Genomic DNA, 15,623 nt, shown 5'->3' with positions numbered 1-15,623 from the left:
AAGAAAGAAAGAAGGAAGGAAGGAAAGAAAGAAAGAAAGAAGGAAGGAAGGAAGGAAGGAAGGAAGGAAGGAAGGAAGGAAGGAAAGAAAGAAAGAAAGACTTACCCCCAAAATCTCTTAACCAATAAAACTGGCTTGAAAATATTATGTGACATCTTTGGTTTTTGAATGCTGGGTTGGAAGCAGGGGCAAATGTTGCTGAGTTTAATGAGCTCCTTCTTCTATCACAGATTAGCCTATATCTCAATGCTTTGTTGAGTCCTTCATCAAGTTTATACTTTTTAAATACTACAGATTCTCTTTCTTTTTGGTCGAGTCTAAGCAGCTCGCCACATGTCCAGTCAATGATGGGTCTGGTGCCAAACGTTCCTGCATTTCTTATTCTGTAAAGCTGAATTGTGAAGGTTCTTGTGGGACGACAATTAAGCTTCTTATGAGCTGCATGCCTTGCTTCCTGTAATGCTCAGTTGATTCAAAGGGGCATCCTTTTTCATGCTATCTTATTTACATATAAGTATATATTCGGATCTCTCTGTTTATATTCAGATCTCTCTGTACAGTATATATTTATTTTATTTATTTGTTTCCATTTCTACACCGCCCTTCTCCAATTAGGACTCAGGGCGGTGAACAGCCAAAGTAAAAAACAGAACATACAAAATTTAAAAAACAGTTTAAAATAATTAAATATTTTGGCCGTAAATTAAAACAATCCGATTTAAAATCAATTTAAAATTTAACTCAAGCCAGCCCAGCTATAGACATCAGTGATAGACATCAGTGTGTCTATCAAGCACATTTATCTATCTCAGGGGTGTCAAACTCGATTTCATTGAGGGCTGCATCATGGTTGTGTTCAGGGGTGGGTTCTACTTTACTACCGGTTCGCAACGGGGCCCATGCACGCACACTCTTCTGCATGTGCACAGAAGCTTCTGCACATGCGCAGAAGTGTTCTGATGATGTCAGGGGCGGTGTGAAGTTTCCGAAAGATGCCCTAATTAATTCATGAGCCATGAGCCAAACTTCAAAAGAAATACAGTCATTAATTAGGAGCACCATTTCGGCAATATTCGGATGCAGTTAGAACTAACCCCACATAGATTTACGTTCCCCCATGACCCTGTCTCTCCCCTCCTCCCTGGCCATGTCATAAATCACATTCTCCAATTAACCACTTTGGCTGGCTGTGAAATCCAACACCCTCCTACTGATTGTGGTAAGAAAGCATGTATGGAATGTAGCTTCAGTTAGGGAAATCAATCAGCTCTATCAGTTCTCCCTCCCTCCTGCTCATGGCAAATTGAAAGCTTTGCGGGCAGAGCCTCCCTCCGGTTTTACTACCAGTTCTATAGAACTGGTCCAAACTGGGGGCAACCCACCACTGGTTGTGTTTTACCTCAGGGGGAACAGGGGAGGTCGTGGCCAGGGTGGTCATGGCCAGTTCGACATCACTTGTGTCAGGGGCACCTGTGGTTACCCGAGTGCTCTGCCAGTGAAAAGGGACTCCCGAGCTCCGTTTCTGGCTGCCACGGCCTCCTGCAACCCTCTGCCAGTGAAAACGGAGTTGGGAGTGCCACCTGTGGCCCTCCTGAGCTTTATTTTCAGCTGCGATGGCCTCCTGCAACCCTCTGCCAGTGAAAACGGAGCTCAGGAGAGTGAGTGTGTTTTCACTGGAAGAAGCACCGGGGGTTGATCCTTCGCTATTTCCAGGGCAGCCCTGTGGGACCACATCTAAGTACCCCCGTGGGCTGGATCCAGCCTCTGGGCCTTGAGTTTGACACCCCTGCTCTACCCAATCAATCTAGCCCCTCTGGTGGTCTCTTTTCCCTTGTCTTTACTCCATGCAACCAAATGAGAGCTAACCCCACTGCCTTCCAGCACTGATGATGTTACCTAGTTTGGTGATGAAACATCTGCAAGAAAACAATCGAAGTCAGAAAGCATTAAGGACCCTGCAGTCCTCTTCTTCTTCCTCCTTCTCCTCCCTGCAATCCCCACAACCTTCTAGCACTGAGGATGTTCCCTAGTTTGTTTTCTTGCAGAGGTTTCATTACCAATAAAGGTCAGAAAACGCCAAGGATCCCACAGTCGTCCTCCTTTTTGCAATCTCCACACCCTTCCTGCACTGATGATGTTACCTAGTTTGGTAAAGAAACGTCTTCAAGAAAACAGCCAAGGTCAGAGAGCACCAGTACAACCAGTTCAAAGATCTTCAGCCTCTGTTGGTTTATGTGTTTTTCTTGCTCTTTCTTCCCCTTTGTTTTGTTTTGTTTTTAAAGGAGAGGTTTTTTTAAAAAATGATCTCAACTGTATCATCACTGTGTCAGGTTTCGAGGTCGTCTCAAATAAATTGCATTTCAAACAAAGTCTTTGAAGAAAAACTCCCATTTATTAAGCACGACATTCTAACTCCGACTCTATCGCAGCCAGCACTGACTTCCAGACCCAAAACCTTCCCTTTCTGTTCCCCACTCCCCTGCACTCATTGGCCATCTTCCAAGTCACTCTACCCCTAATCTACTGCTCCAGCTCAAAGGAACTTCCCCCCTCCCATCCCATCTCTTAGGGCAGTGGTCCCCAACCCCCGGTCCGCGGACCGGTGCCGGGCCGTGAAGTACCTGGCACCGGGCCGCGCAGCGGCCGGGGGACAGGAACGCTTCAGCACAAAGGCTCCTGGGCCGTGCGCAATGGGCCTGCGCAAAGGCTCAGGCTCCTGGGCCGTGCGCAATGGGCCTGCGCAAAGGCTCCTGGGCCGCGGCCCCACCCCTGCGCGCGCTCAGCGGGCCGCGGCCCCACCCCTGCGCGCGCTCAGCGGGCCGCGGCCCCACCCCTGCGCGCGCTCAGCGGGCCGCGGCCCCACCCCTGCGCGCGCTCAGCGGGCCGCGGCGATAAAAAGGTTGGGGACCACTGTCTTAGGGGATATTATCTCCAGGGAAAATAAGTAGGTGAAAAGTCAAACATCCCTTTCCAGACGTCTTCGCTTCTCCTTCTTATGTTAGCACTAGAGTAAATGCAGCTTGAAGTGCTGACATCCTGCTGTATTTTTCGTCTTCTGATCAAAAAAAAAAAAAAAGATATTAGAATTAGGAGCACTTTCCCCACTGGTTCCTTGCTTGACTGAAACTTTCAGAATTAACTCCAGTAATCCTGCAAGAATTTGCCACACCTGTCAACAGCTCAAGATAACTGAGTAACGGTATAAGGCTGAAACCATATATAATTGAGCAATAATGAAAATAATCCAACATGCCACTGTTTATTAAAAGGAAAACACAAAAACCACATTTTTTAAAACAACAAACTTGGTTCCCTTGCCATTGTATTTCTTGAATTGTTTAATATGGCTTCCATATTAAAAACTGCTTTGTGGCCTCTTAAGCCAGTATTTTTAACCATGCAATGAATAACTAATTTTCTCAGGGGACGCACAAAACAAGACTTGACATACTCACTAATATCTTAGTTCTATCAAATGGAAAACGGAAAGTCAGTCAAAAATATCAAAAAGGCTACAACCACCCTATTTGTATGTGCACATGCAGATAGCCTCAACTTACAACCATTTGTTTAGCAGCTGTTATAACTGGTCCTCACACTTATGACTACTGCAACGTCCCTTCAGTCACACTTGGGCAATTGGTAACCGGCATGTATTTATGAAGGTTGCAGTATCCTGGGGTCATGTAATCTCTATTTATCATGGTTAGGAAGCGTGCTGGCACAGTGGTTAATATGCAGTATTGCAGGCTAACTCACTGCCCATAGCCATGAGTTAGATTCTGATCGGCTCAAGGTTGACTCAGCCTTCCATCCTTCCAAAATCAGTAAAATGAGGAGCCAGATTGTTGGGGGAAATATGCTGACTCTGTAAACCATTTAGGTACCACTGTAAAAGTATTATGAAGTGGTATATAAGTCTAAGTGCTATTCTATTGCTATTTGTGACATTCCCAGTGGGTTTCCAATGAGCAAAGACAAGGAAGGAAGCAGTGGTGGGATGCTCCCGGTTCGGTCTGGTTCCGTAGACCGAACTGGCGGGAAGCTCCGCCCACCCGCCACGACGTCATCATACATGTGCAGAAGTGTGCGCACTCCCGCTGCGAACCGGTAGTAAAGAGCCTTGGTGGCGCAGCGGACTAAACGGCTGTTAAAGTAGCACTTAGCTGCCAGCTGCCTGCAATTACTGCGAGTTCAATTCTCACCAGGCTCAAGGTTGACTCAGCCTTCCATCCTTCCGAGGTAGGTAAAATGAGGACCCGGTTTGTGGGGGCAATAAGCTGACTTTGTATAAAATAGAACACCGCTTAGGGGAGGGGCAAAAAGCCCTACTAAGCAAGTATATACAAAAGTATGAAGGCTATTGATTAATGCATTGTAAGCTGGCCTGAGTCTCTGGAGAAGGGTGGTATATAAATCGAACTAATAATAAAAATAAAGGTTAAGTGGAACCCACCCCTGGAAGGAAGCCATATTAGCTTAAGAACCACATGATTCGCTTAACAATCAGAGCAAAAAGATCGTAAAATTGGGCATGATTCATTTAATAATTGCATCACTTAGTGATGGAAGTGCCAGTCTCAACAGTGGTCATACGTCAAGGACTACCTCTAATTCTCCAGCAACAATTATGAACGGGTATGATGCCTATAATGACTACAATCCAAACACATTTTAAGCTAGAGATCAGTATCACACAGTGCTACAGTGAGTCTGAAAATTAATTAGGTGCCTTGTAAAAATAAAAGTATTTTGTCCAATGCCTAATTTTACTGTTTGACTCTGACCTATGGTATTACAAAGCAGGGAGAAAATTTCTTTGAATAGCTCTCTCCATTATTTACAATTTATTTCACAGGAAGTAAAACCTGTGTATTAAAAGGGAGAGAGATTGGTCGCCTGCCCAATCACCTGTCCATTGTTGAGGTTCTAATTTTGGACTTTGATCCAGGAAAGCAGGATTTTTCAAACTTTGAAACCTGAAGCAGTTTTCCACAGAAGTTCCATGGCAAATCATTGCGGACTTTGTTAAGCAATTGACCATAAATTAAGCAACCCATTTTTAATCAGCACTGCTATTCTTTTCAGTGATTTGGAGAAAATGCTAGTTTGTGAGTATATTGTCTGGGCTGCATTAACACATCAAGGCTGGATCAAATAAACCAATTTGTTGTGGCCTGTCGGCCCCTCCAGCAGCTGAATCAGATAAAGAGGAAGAGGTATGGGAGTCAGTACCAGCATCAAGGCAACCTGGGAGCTCCGAGGGGGAAGAGGGAACGGAGCTGTCAGAGAGAGAGAGAGAAAGGCAGAGTCTGGACCGTCCCTCAGACCTCAGATGGAGAGTCAACAGCCCCCAGGTCTGGAGGTGGCTGATGAGGAAGAGGAGGAATAGCTGGGTCCAGTGCTTGATGCATGGATGCGTAGAAGGCAGAGGAGTGAAGAGCAATGGAAATCTGTGGGCCAGTCCTTGGGACAGAAGAGCCATCATTGCTAGTGAAGCCCCACCTTAACTCTGGGGATAAAGGGCAGGGGGCGGATATGAATAAATAGAATAGACAACTATTCATCTTCCGGCTGGACAAACTTGTTAGCCTGCTGTGAGAGAGAAACTTTTTGCTGGGGCTGCTGGCGCTACTAATAAAGGAATCTTTGAGTTCACTTTAGAGGGTTGGTCGTGTTTGGGGAGCAGAACACAATTGCTCTGCTCTTCATTCAGCTGCTCTGTAATTTATTACATGACCTTACAAGTAAAATACGTCTTTTATCTTTATAATTATATTGTTAGCAATCCAATTTTGGGAGATGAAGAAGAAAAGTTACTCTCAGCCTAGTTTAAAAATCTCTGGAATCTTTGTCTATACTTTTCACAATCTGCAAAACTGTAACTTGATCTGACATCAAAAAAAATAATAATCTGTGTAAAATGTTAAGCATGCTGTGCCTTTGGAATTTTTGGTGATCTCTGCAATCAGTTGCTTTCTTGCAACTGCCCCACTAGGTAATATCATCAGTTTGAGACAGTGGGGAGTTTGCTCCCTGTTTATATAGTGCCTTGTCCTGACAGTGTTGGTGGGCATGTGGTTTTTTTTCTTGTTTGTCCCTGATTAGGGTATTGTTTTCTGCTGGATTGTTTGCTTGGTGTTAATCTCTGCTTATCTGAATGTTGGTTTCTGGAGAGGATCTTATTTTGGCCTTTTTGTTTCCTTCTTAGGTTTTTTTTCTGGAAAGAAAGGTCATAAAATGGAGCAAAATTCACTTAACAAATGTTTCACTTAGCAACAGAAAGTTTGGGCTCAGCTGTGGTTGTAAATCAAAGATGATTTGCATCGTCTTTTTCCTTTTTCTTGTGTTCCAGGTTGCTTCAGTGCATATTTGGTTTTCTGAATAAGGTACTTACACCAGGTTGTCTGTTGGGAGGTGAGTTGTTACTTTGATAATGGCGCATGTGGTTAGCATGGGTTCCTGATAGACCGCCATGTTTAATTTCCTGTCGTTCATGGTGCCTTCCCTTGTTGATTCCGCCAAGCTCATTATCCTCCAGTAAATTTCCTTCTTTAAAAAAAACTTTCCTCCTAGTTAGGAAATAGCCTCCTAAACCAAATTTTCTAGTCTTACAAGGTGCATCCAGTAGCCGTATGCCCAGTTTCAAAGACAAAGCTCCCCTCCTTTCATACTGTGATCATCTCTTCTATAAGCTACTGAACTCCAGGAGGCTTACAAACACCTGCTCCCGAGATTTCGTACTGTGCATTCAAAGGCATACTAGTTATTTGGAGTGCCTTTTAAGTATCTCTCGTGATAATATCAAATCTCTCTCCCTCTCTCTGTCTCTGGTTCATAAATTATTAACGTTAAGCAACACATCCGAAAACACTTCTCTGTAAGTAGATTTAAAAATAAAAATTCTACAAACAGACCAGGCAACAGAGTTTGTTTGGGGAAGGCATGTTCTTGGCTGTGTTTCATAGAAGGAAAGGCAGAACAATTGATTTCTGACTTGGGACACCTTCCTCCTTATTGTTGTCCCCAAAACTGGACCTTAGCTTGGTGTCCAAGCTGATGAGTCACCAAACACAAGGTGTGATACAAAATTATACTTTTATTTTGGGACCAAGATATAAGGATCCTGGCTTTGAAAGCTGCCAAGGGCCCGATTACAATCTTAAAGCAACGCTTATAGTCAAAGGGTGGGTAACATACACGCCTTTGCCCTTCCTTTAATAATGCATGCATAACATATAATATTGATTGGTTATCTGGATTACACCCCACCTAAAACTTTTACACTTGCTATGCAAAATAGCTAAATGTCACATCACCTGTCACCAGTGGTGGGATTCAAATAATTTAACAACCCGTTCTCTGCCCTAATGATTTCTTCCAACAACCAGTTCACCAAACTGCTCAGAAAGTTAACAAGCGGTTCTCCCGAAGTGGTGCAAACTAGCTGAATCCCACCACTACCTGTCACTCACCCCAGGTCACAGGTATCTTGCAAAGTGTCCTAGTTTCATGTCTTAGCTATGTGGTTTGGGGGTTTTTCTTTTAAGCGAGCTATTCTTGTTTGGCATTACTGGTTTGACAGGTAAGTTGCTGGCTTTTGCCTCGCTATGACTGTGCAGCCTCCTCCCCCCCATTTCCCCTTTCTCCCTCCCCCCATACTATTGCAGAGAAGCAGAGAAGAATAAAAGCAGTTTAATTCTTTGTCTCAAGGCAGTCCCCCCATTCCCCCTTGTCCACTCCTCCCGTGCCTCCCCCAATACTATATTGCAGAGAAGAGGAAAGGAATAGAAGCAGTTCAATTGTTTGTTTTAAGGCAAATAAATGAAGACAAGAGTAAATGTTTTTCAGAATTCATATTCCTCACTCTCATGTCCATTACACCCGCACCTGGGGCAGGGGTGGTATTCACTTATCTTCGCTATCGGTTCGCAAATGTGAGTATGCGCACACCTCCGCGTCACTATTTATTTATTTATGTATTTCTTTCTTTCTTTCTTTCTTTCTTTCTTTCTTTCTTTCTTTCTTTCTTTCTTTCTTTCTTTCTTTCTTTCTTTCTTTCTTTCTTTCTTTCTTTCTATACCACCCTTTTCCCGAAGGACTCAGGGCGGTGTACAGCCTGATTAAAAGCACAAAGACAGACAAAATTTAAAAATAATTAAAATTATTAAATGATAGGCTCAATTTAAAACCCCAAATTTAAAATCCCATTTTTAAAAACCCAATTAAAATCTTTACCTTGATAGCCCAGCCTGGCGGAACAACAAGGTTTTGAGGGCACAGCGAAATACACAGCGAAATACACCTGGGGCCTATCTCCACATATAACCCTTCCTTTGACCCCCAGAGCCTCATCTGTACATACATTCCATCATCTCATCCTTCATTATCTTCCTTCTCTTTTTCCTTCTTCCTCAATGTATGCTCCTTAAACATTACTTGTACAGGTAGGCCTCAATTTATAAGCTGTCAACTTCAAAACAGATCGGGCCCGTCACAGCCATTTTCTCCGTTTCTCAACTTGACACACTTTGTGGGGGAGGAGGAAGCTCTGGAATGTCAGGCCAGACATCAACAACTTACTATCTCGTGGGAACCAAGGTCATCCCAATAGGTGCTGGCCAGAGACCGCAAGAGGTTACCAAGGAGACACCAGAACACCTCATTGGACAATGTGACCTGTGACAAGGAGGGAGGGAGCTATCTGTTCTTTAATTATACTGAAAGTGCAGGAAATAGCCAGAGCCGGTTTTGCATTTCAAATGTGCTGAAATGATGTACTCAATAAAGCAGTTCTTTGAAAAAGCTGAAAGTCTCAGAGTTGCTGGATTGGTTGGATTCATTACTTGGAACCAAATGAACACAATCATTTGTTTTAACATCCACTTGAAGTTACAATAGCACAGAAAAAAAGCGACTTACAATCAGTCCTTGCACTCACAACTTTTGCAGCATCTTCAGAGTCACACGATCAAAATTGGGGCACTTAGCAACCTGCATGTGATTACAACAGTTGCAGCCTTCTAGGGTTGTGTGATCACCATTTGTGACCTTCCTAGCAGGCTTCCTACCAGCAAAGTCAATGAGGGTTAACTGCTTAATGACCCCATAAGTCCCTTAGCTACTGCAACGGTTTGCTTGACAACCATGGTGAAAAGTTCGTGATAATGTCAAATCTCTCTCCCTGTAAAATTGTAAAATTGGGCACCACTCACTTAACTGCTTTGCTTAGCAACAGTAATTCTGGTCCCAATTGTGGTCATAACCTGAGGACTACCTTTAATTTTTTTTTCTCCTCTTCCCTACTTAAGTTGGACAATTACCTAGTTTCTCTTTAATCTTCCTTGAAGCATTGGCAACTTTTTGGGGGGACCTTCATCAAAATAATCAAAGCATCACTGTACCATAGTTCTACTTTCCGTTTTCTCTCTTTCTGTCTCTCTCTCTCGGACATCATAATGCAGACAGAAAATATGTTACAGCAATGTACTTTTTGTCCTTTGCTCCTCCACCAGATGCCTCTGCTGTCAAAGTCTTCTCAGTGACCATGATACAAAAAAGATGTTGAGACTCTAGAAAGAGTGCAAAGAAGAGCAACAAAGATGATTTAGGGGACTGGAAGCTAAAGTGTATGATGAATGGTTGCAGGAATTGGGATATGTCTAATATAACAAAGAAAAGGACTAGGGGTCACATGATAGCAGTCTTCTAATATTTAAGGGGCTGTCACAAAGAAGAGTGGATTGACCTATTCTCCAAAACACTTGAGGGCAAGACAAGAAATAACAGATGGAAGTTTATCAAAGATGTGGAGGAGAAATATGTCAAAGGAGAAATTTCCTGTCAATGATAACAATCAGTGGAACGACCTGTCTCCAGAAGTTGTGGATGCTCCATCACTGGAAGTTTTTAAGAAGAGATTGGACAGCCATTTACCCTTTATGGTATAGAGCAGGGGTGGGCAACTGTGGCCTTTTGACAACCTGTGGACTTCAACTCCCAGAATTCCTGAGACAGTCAAGCTGGCTCAGGAATTCTGGGAGTTGAAGTCCACAGGTTGTCAAAGGGCTACAGTTGCCCATCCCTGGTATAGAGAGTAAATCCTGCATGAACAGGGGATTGGACAAGAAGACCTCCAAGGTTCCTTCCCACTCTATTATTCTGCATTCAGTTCTCCCTTTTCACTAACTCACATTAAGTTAAACTATTATTTAACTTATAATATTATATATATATATATATATATATATATATATATATAATATTATTATATATTATAATATTATTTATTATTAATTATTTAAGTTATATAACAATGAAATTCAATGTAGAGAAAAGTAAAGTTCTACACTTAGGTAAGAAAAACAAAAGTACGCATATAAACTGGGTGAAACCAGGCTTAATAACAGTGACTGTGAGAGGGATCTTGGAGTCTTAGTGGACAACCAACTAAATATGAGCCAGCAGTGTGTAGCGGAAACCAAAAAAGCCAATATAATCCTAAATTGCATTAACAGAGGGATACAATCAAGATCAAGTGAGGTACTAATACCACTCTATAAAGCCTTAGTAAGACCACACCTAGAGTACTGCATCCAGTTTTGGTCACCACACTATAAAAAAGATGTTGAGACACTGGAAAAAGTGCAGAATAGAGCAACCAAGATGATTAGGGAACTGGAGACTAAAACATATGAAGAACGATTACAGGAACTGGGCATGGCTATTCTAGTGAAGAGAAGGACCAGGAGAGACATGATAGCAGTGTTCCAGTATTTGAGGAGCTGTCACAGAGAGGAGGGGGATCAAACTATTTTCCAAAGCACCTGAGGGCCAGACAAGGAATAATGGATGGAAACTGATCAAGGAGAGATTCCGTTTCCGCCGATAGAGAAAGGTGCTACATATTATCATGTTTGGTGGACCTGTAGGAAAGTTAAGGCTTTTTGGATAAAAATTTGGTGGGTCATGCAGAATGTCTTGAAGAAAAAAATTCAATTCTCTCCGCAATTGTTTTTATTGGGTATAGTTAAGGGTTTTACATTGGGTGAGACAAAATTGATATTGTATATGATAACAGCAGCAAGATTGTTGATAGGTAAATACTGGAAAAACGAAGCTTTGCCCACCATTGAGGAATGGACTTTGAAGATGGCCAGTTTTGCAGAGATGGCGAAGATTTCAGCATACTTAAAAGATTGTTCACAAGAGACTTATGAATGGGAATGGAAAAAGTGGATAGAATATGTTCAGAACAAATATCAAACTAGGAAGTATCAAATAGCTTTTATTTGAAAATAATGTATTAGAAATATTTTAATGTAATGAAGATAAAAAGAAAAATTATAAGGGGGAGGGAAGGGGTTCAAGTTTTATACAAGTTTTATACTAAGGGGGGTTTTTTACCTGATATGAGTATATTGTGTGGAAGTCCGGGGGGAGGGGAGGGTTAGGGAGGGTTAGGGAGGTTGGGAAGTTTGGGGTGGATGGTGGGGGGGGGGAAAGGGGTGAAAATGTAATTGTAAAACTTTTGCAATAAAAAAAAAAAAGGAGAGATTCAACCTGGAAATAAGGAGGAACTTTCTGACAGTGAGAACAATCAACCAATGGAACAGAAGTTGCATTCGGAAGTTGTGAGAGCTTCGTCACTTGAGACTTTCAAGAAAAGATTGGACTGCCATTTGTCAGAAATAGTGTAGGTAGGAGGTTGGACTAGATGACCTATAAGGTCCCTTCCAACTCTGTTAAACTGTTAAATCTCATTGATAGTAGTATAGCCTTTATTGTCATTGTACATCATATGTACAACGAAATTGCTTACTATCAATTTACTATACTAAATTGATTTCAACCAGCCTAATCTAACACAATTGGTTCTCAGTCTAGGGCAAGGGCATTTACTTCCAAGCAACCATGAATAGAGGTAGGCTGAGATTATAGAGAATGGGAAATGTAAATGTTAAATGGAAATGTAGTAAAATCTTTTAGAATTATAATTCTAAAAGCATGAAACCAGAGGCCAATCAGAAGCTGGAAGAGAATGAAATAAGCAGGTTTGGGGATTGTAGCCTAGAGAAAAAGTAATATTTGAATAATGAAATGGTACCTTTCAAATGGAAATATGCATATTGGAGTTTACATATCTTTTCACAGAAGTGGTTAAGCAATTTATAATTTGGACATTAAACATATGCTGAAAATTAGCAGAGAAATTAGTAAAAGTTGTCTTCTTTACTAGCCCAATTTATATTTTTAATAGCAGCCATAAACCATAAAAACTCAATAAGTAAACCTGTCAGTGGAATGGAGATTAAAACAAAGGACAGCTTTGTTACTTAGCTCCTGTTGATGCTGCAAAGAATCATAATGCATTTAGTCTGTTTTTAGTATTGCTTTTAATGTGTTAGATGAGCCAACTCTGGTTGCAAAAATCTGAATGATCACTAGATGTTACCAAAGAGTAACATCTGAATTACGAGTTTGTGGAGATTCTCAGTCATCCAGGTCATGGTTGTCCCAAAGGTGTTTTTTTCAAGAGGCAACTGGACTTTCTATTTTTTCTTTGAAGACGTTTTGTTTCTCATCCAAGAAGCTTCTTCAGCTTCATTCACTCTTCAGCGAAACCCTACCATCCAGTCAGAGCTGAAGAAGCTTCTTGGATGAGAAGCAAAACATCTTCAAAGAAAAACCAGAAAAAGTCCAGTTGCCTCTTGAAAAAGCACCTTTGGGACATCTGAATTAGTACCTAGCTCCTAATTCTGCGTCTGGGAGCTAAAATAGAACTTTGGGGATATAATCATTTTCACTTTCTATTCCTGCATAGTGCAGTGGACAAAACTAACAGCTGCTTTACCAATTACCAAACTTGGACATTTTCAACCAATCAAGCAACCAGTTTTATTTATTTATTTATTTATTATCGCGATTTATATGCCGCCTTTCTCCCTAGGGACTCAAGGCGGCTTACAAAATGACAAATTCCAATACAAATCACAATGAAATAAAATTTAAATCAGCAACCCTATTAAAAAGAGTTTAAAATTATGACAGTGTATCCCCAAATGGATCAGTTGAGTTGACGAAAGAGCCACGTCTTCAGCTCGCGACGGAAGGAAAGAAGGTCGGGGGCTATTCTGCGCTCGGTGGGCAATCCATTCCAGAGGGTCAGGGCTCCCACAGAGAACGCCCTCCTCCTGGGGGCCGTCAGCCGACATTGTTTGGCCGACGGCACCCTGAGGAGGCCGACTCTGTGAGAGCGCACAGGACGGTGGTAGAGTGGCTGGAGATGGTCCTGCAAGTATCCCGGGCCTAAGCCATGAAGGGCTTTATAGGTGAGCACCAGCACCTTGAAATGTATCTGGAGCACCACCGGCAGCCAGTGCAGCTCACACAGGAGAGTTTTCCTCCAGAAATGCCAGAAGATTCTGTATTTCAAGGAGAACAAGGGGTGGGCTTCAAAAATTTTAGCAAGGGGTTCTCTGCCCAGTTGCTGGGTGGGTGTGGTCATGGTGGGCGTGGCCTAGTCAGCCTCCTGCACCCCAGCAGGGAAGGCGTTTTTTTGCCCTCCCTGGGCTCTGGAGGCTTTTGTTGAGCCTCCGGGAGGGCAAAAACAGCCTCCCCAGGCTCCAGAGGCCCTTTGGAGGCTGGAAATGGCCTGTTTCCGGCCTTTCCGAACTTCCGGTAGGCCAATTTTTCACCCTCCCCGAGACTCTGTGCACATCTTGCACTTACCTGCATCCAAAATGGGCTGCGTGGGGACTCCAGGGAGGGGGGGAGGGGTGAGCAGGGCCAGTCAGGTGTGGGATTTGGAGGTTTTCCGAACTGCACAGAATCTTAGCTAGAGGTTCTCTTGAACCCCTGCAAACCCCCAGCAGTCCACCCCTGACGATAGTGCCTCACAATTATGACACCTTTTCATGCTCTAAGCTTCTTCCAATGTTGTTGCATTAAGGCTCTTCTTCTGGAAGCCTAGCTTGACCGTTGCATTGCCTCTAAAACACATTTATCTTTCTTTGTATGCAGCTCTGTATGGCTTGGGAATTTAGGGATGATAACATAATTATCTATATTGGCCATTTGCCACTCACTAAAGTTTATCTCCTTGACCGTGAAAGGATGCACTGCATAAATAGGACTGGTTTTGCTGAGGTAGAGCTGATGTAGCAATAGCAATAGCATTTAGATTTATATACCACCACCATCCAGAGCACTCTCTGGATAGTTTACAATGTAGAAGCATTGTTTGCATATTGCCGCCAACAATCCTTGTCCCCATTTTACCAACCTTGGAAGGATGCAAGGCTGAATCAACTATGAGCCTGTCAGGATCGAACTCCTGGCAGTGAGCTGAATTAGCCTGCAATACTGCATTCTAAATACTGCAGCCTGCAATACTGCACCACCATAGCTCTTAACTTAACCAAGTGCAGCGATCCACTTAACAACTGTGGCAAGAAAGGTCATTAAATGGGCCAAAACTCACTTAGCAAATCTCTCACTTAGCAACATAGATTTTGGGCTCAATTCTGATCATAAGTCAAGTACCACCTGTATATACACACCCATATATCTCTATCTGTCTATCTATCTATCATAAGGTGACCAGACGTCCCGCTTTTGGCGGGACAGTCCCGCTTTTGAGCAATTTGTCCCGCGTCCCGCGGCGTTTCAAAATAGTCCCGATTTTTCTTGAGCCCCAGCTGATGGCTAGAAGAAAAAAAAACTGTTTAAACTCTTGCCCGGGGCTTCAAAGGGCCGCCCTACAGGCAATCAGTGTAAAGCAGTTTTTTTTTCCCCTAGCTAAGCTTCAGAAACGAAAACGAAACCGAAACCAGGGTCTTTGGTGCAGCGTGACAAAATGAGGCAGAGAGAGATTTATTTTTATTTTTATTTTTCCTCCCCAAAAAAGGTAGGTGAAAAACTGCAAACAATGGGAAATTTAGGAGGAGAGTTCAAGATTTTAAAACACAAAGGAAAAAAAGCTGTATTTAACTAGGGAATTGTAATAATTGAGATACTATTAATTGTATATTGTGTTGAAAGCAGAAATGGTTAAGTTGTGGTTCGGAGGAATATATGGGAGAAATTATTTGGTTTATTATTATTGGTAAATATAATTAATTGATTTGTAAGAAATTGGATTGCATGGAAATAATTGGAATATTCATGTTCATATTGATTAATATACAAAAAAGATAGTTTTATAACTAATCGATTTATATTAAAATGTTGAATTTGTATTAAACAACTGTATTACATAATTACATAATTAAACAATGTGAGGATGGATATAAAAATAGATGACAATGGGAAGGGGTATAATATAGAATAGAAGGGAAAAATTGAATTTGATTAAGATTAGAGATGAGGATGAAGGGTAATATTGGTTTTTTTAAAAAATAGATGAGGAATAAATATGGCAAAAAGGAAATATAGAAATTGTAAATTTAATTGAAATGACTAAACGCTGTTTAAATTTGTGAACCAGCCAAATATTCTGTTCAAAGAAAATACATTGTATGTTTGTATGTGTGTTTCTAATTATTGCTATTTATTCATATTTGTTCTCTTTTATTCTTTAAAGTTTAACAATTCATTCTTTATCTTAATATCTTTATATTTGC

Source organism: Pituophis catenifer, unplaced genomic scaffold, assembly GCF_029215685.1.
Source record: "Pituophis catenifer annectens isolate HBS135680 unplaced genomic scaffold, rPitCat1.0.hap2 SCAF_3, whole genome shotgun sequence".
Taxonomy (NCBI): domain Eukaryota; kingdom Metazoa; phylum Chordata; class Lepidosauria; order Squamata; family Colubridae; genus Pituophis; species Pituophis catenifer.
This window is presented reverse-complemented; position numbering follows the sequence as displayed.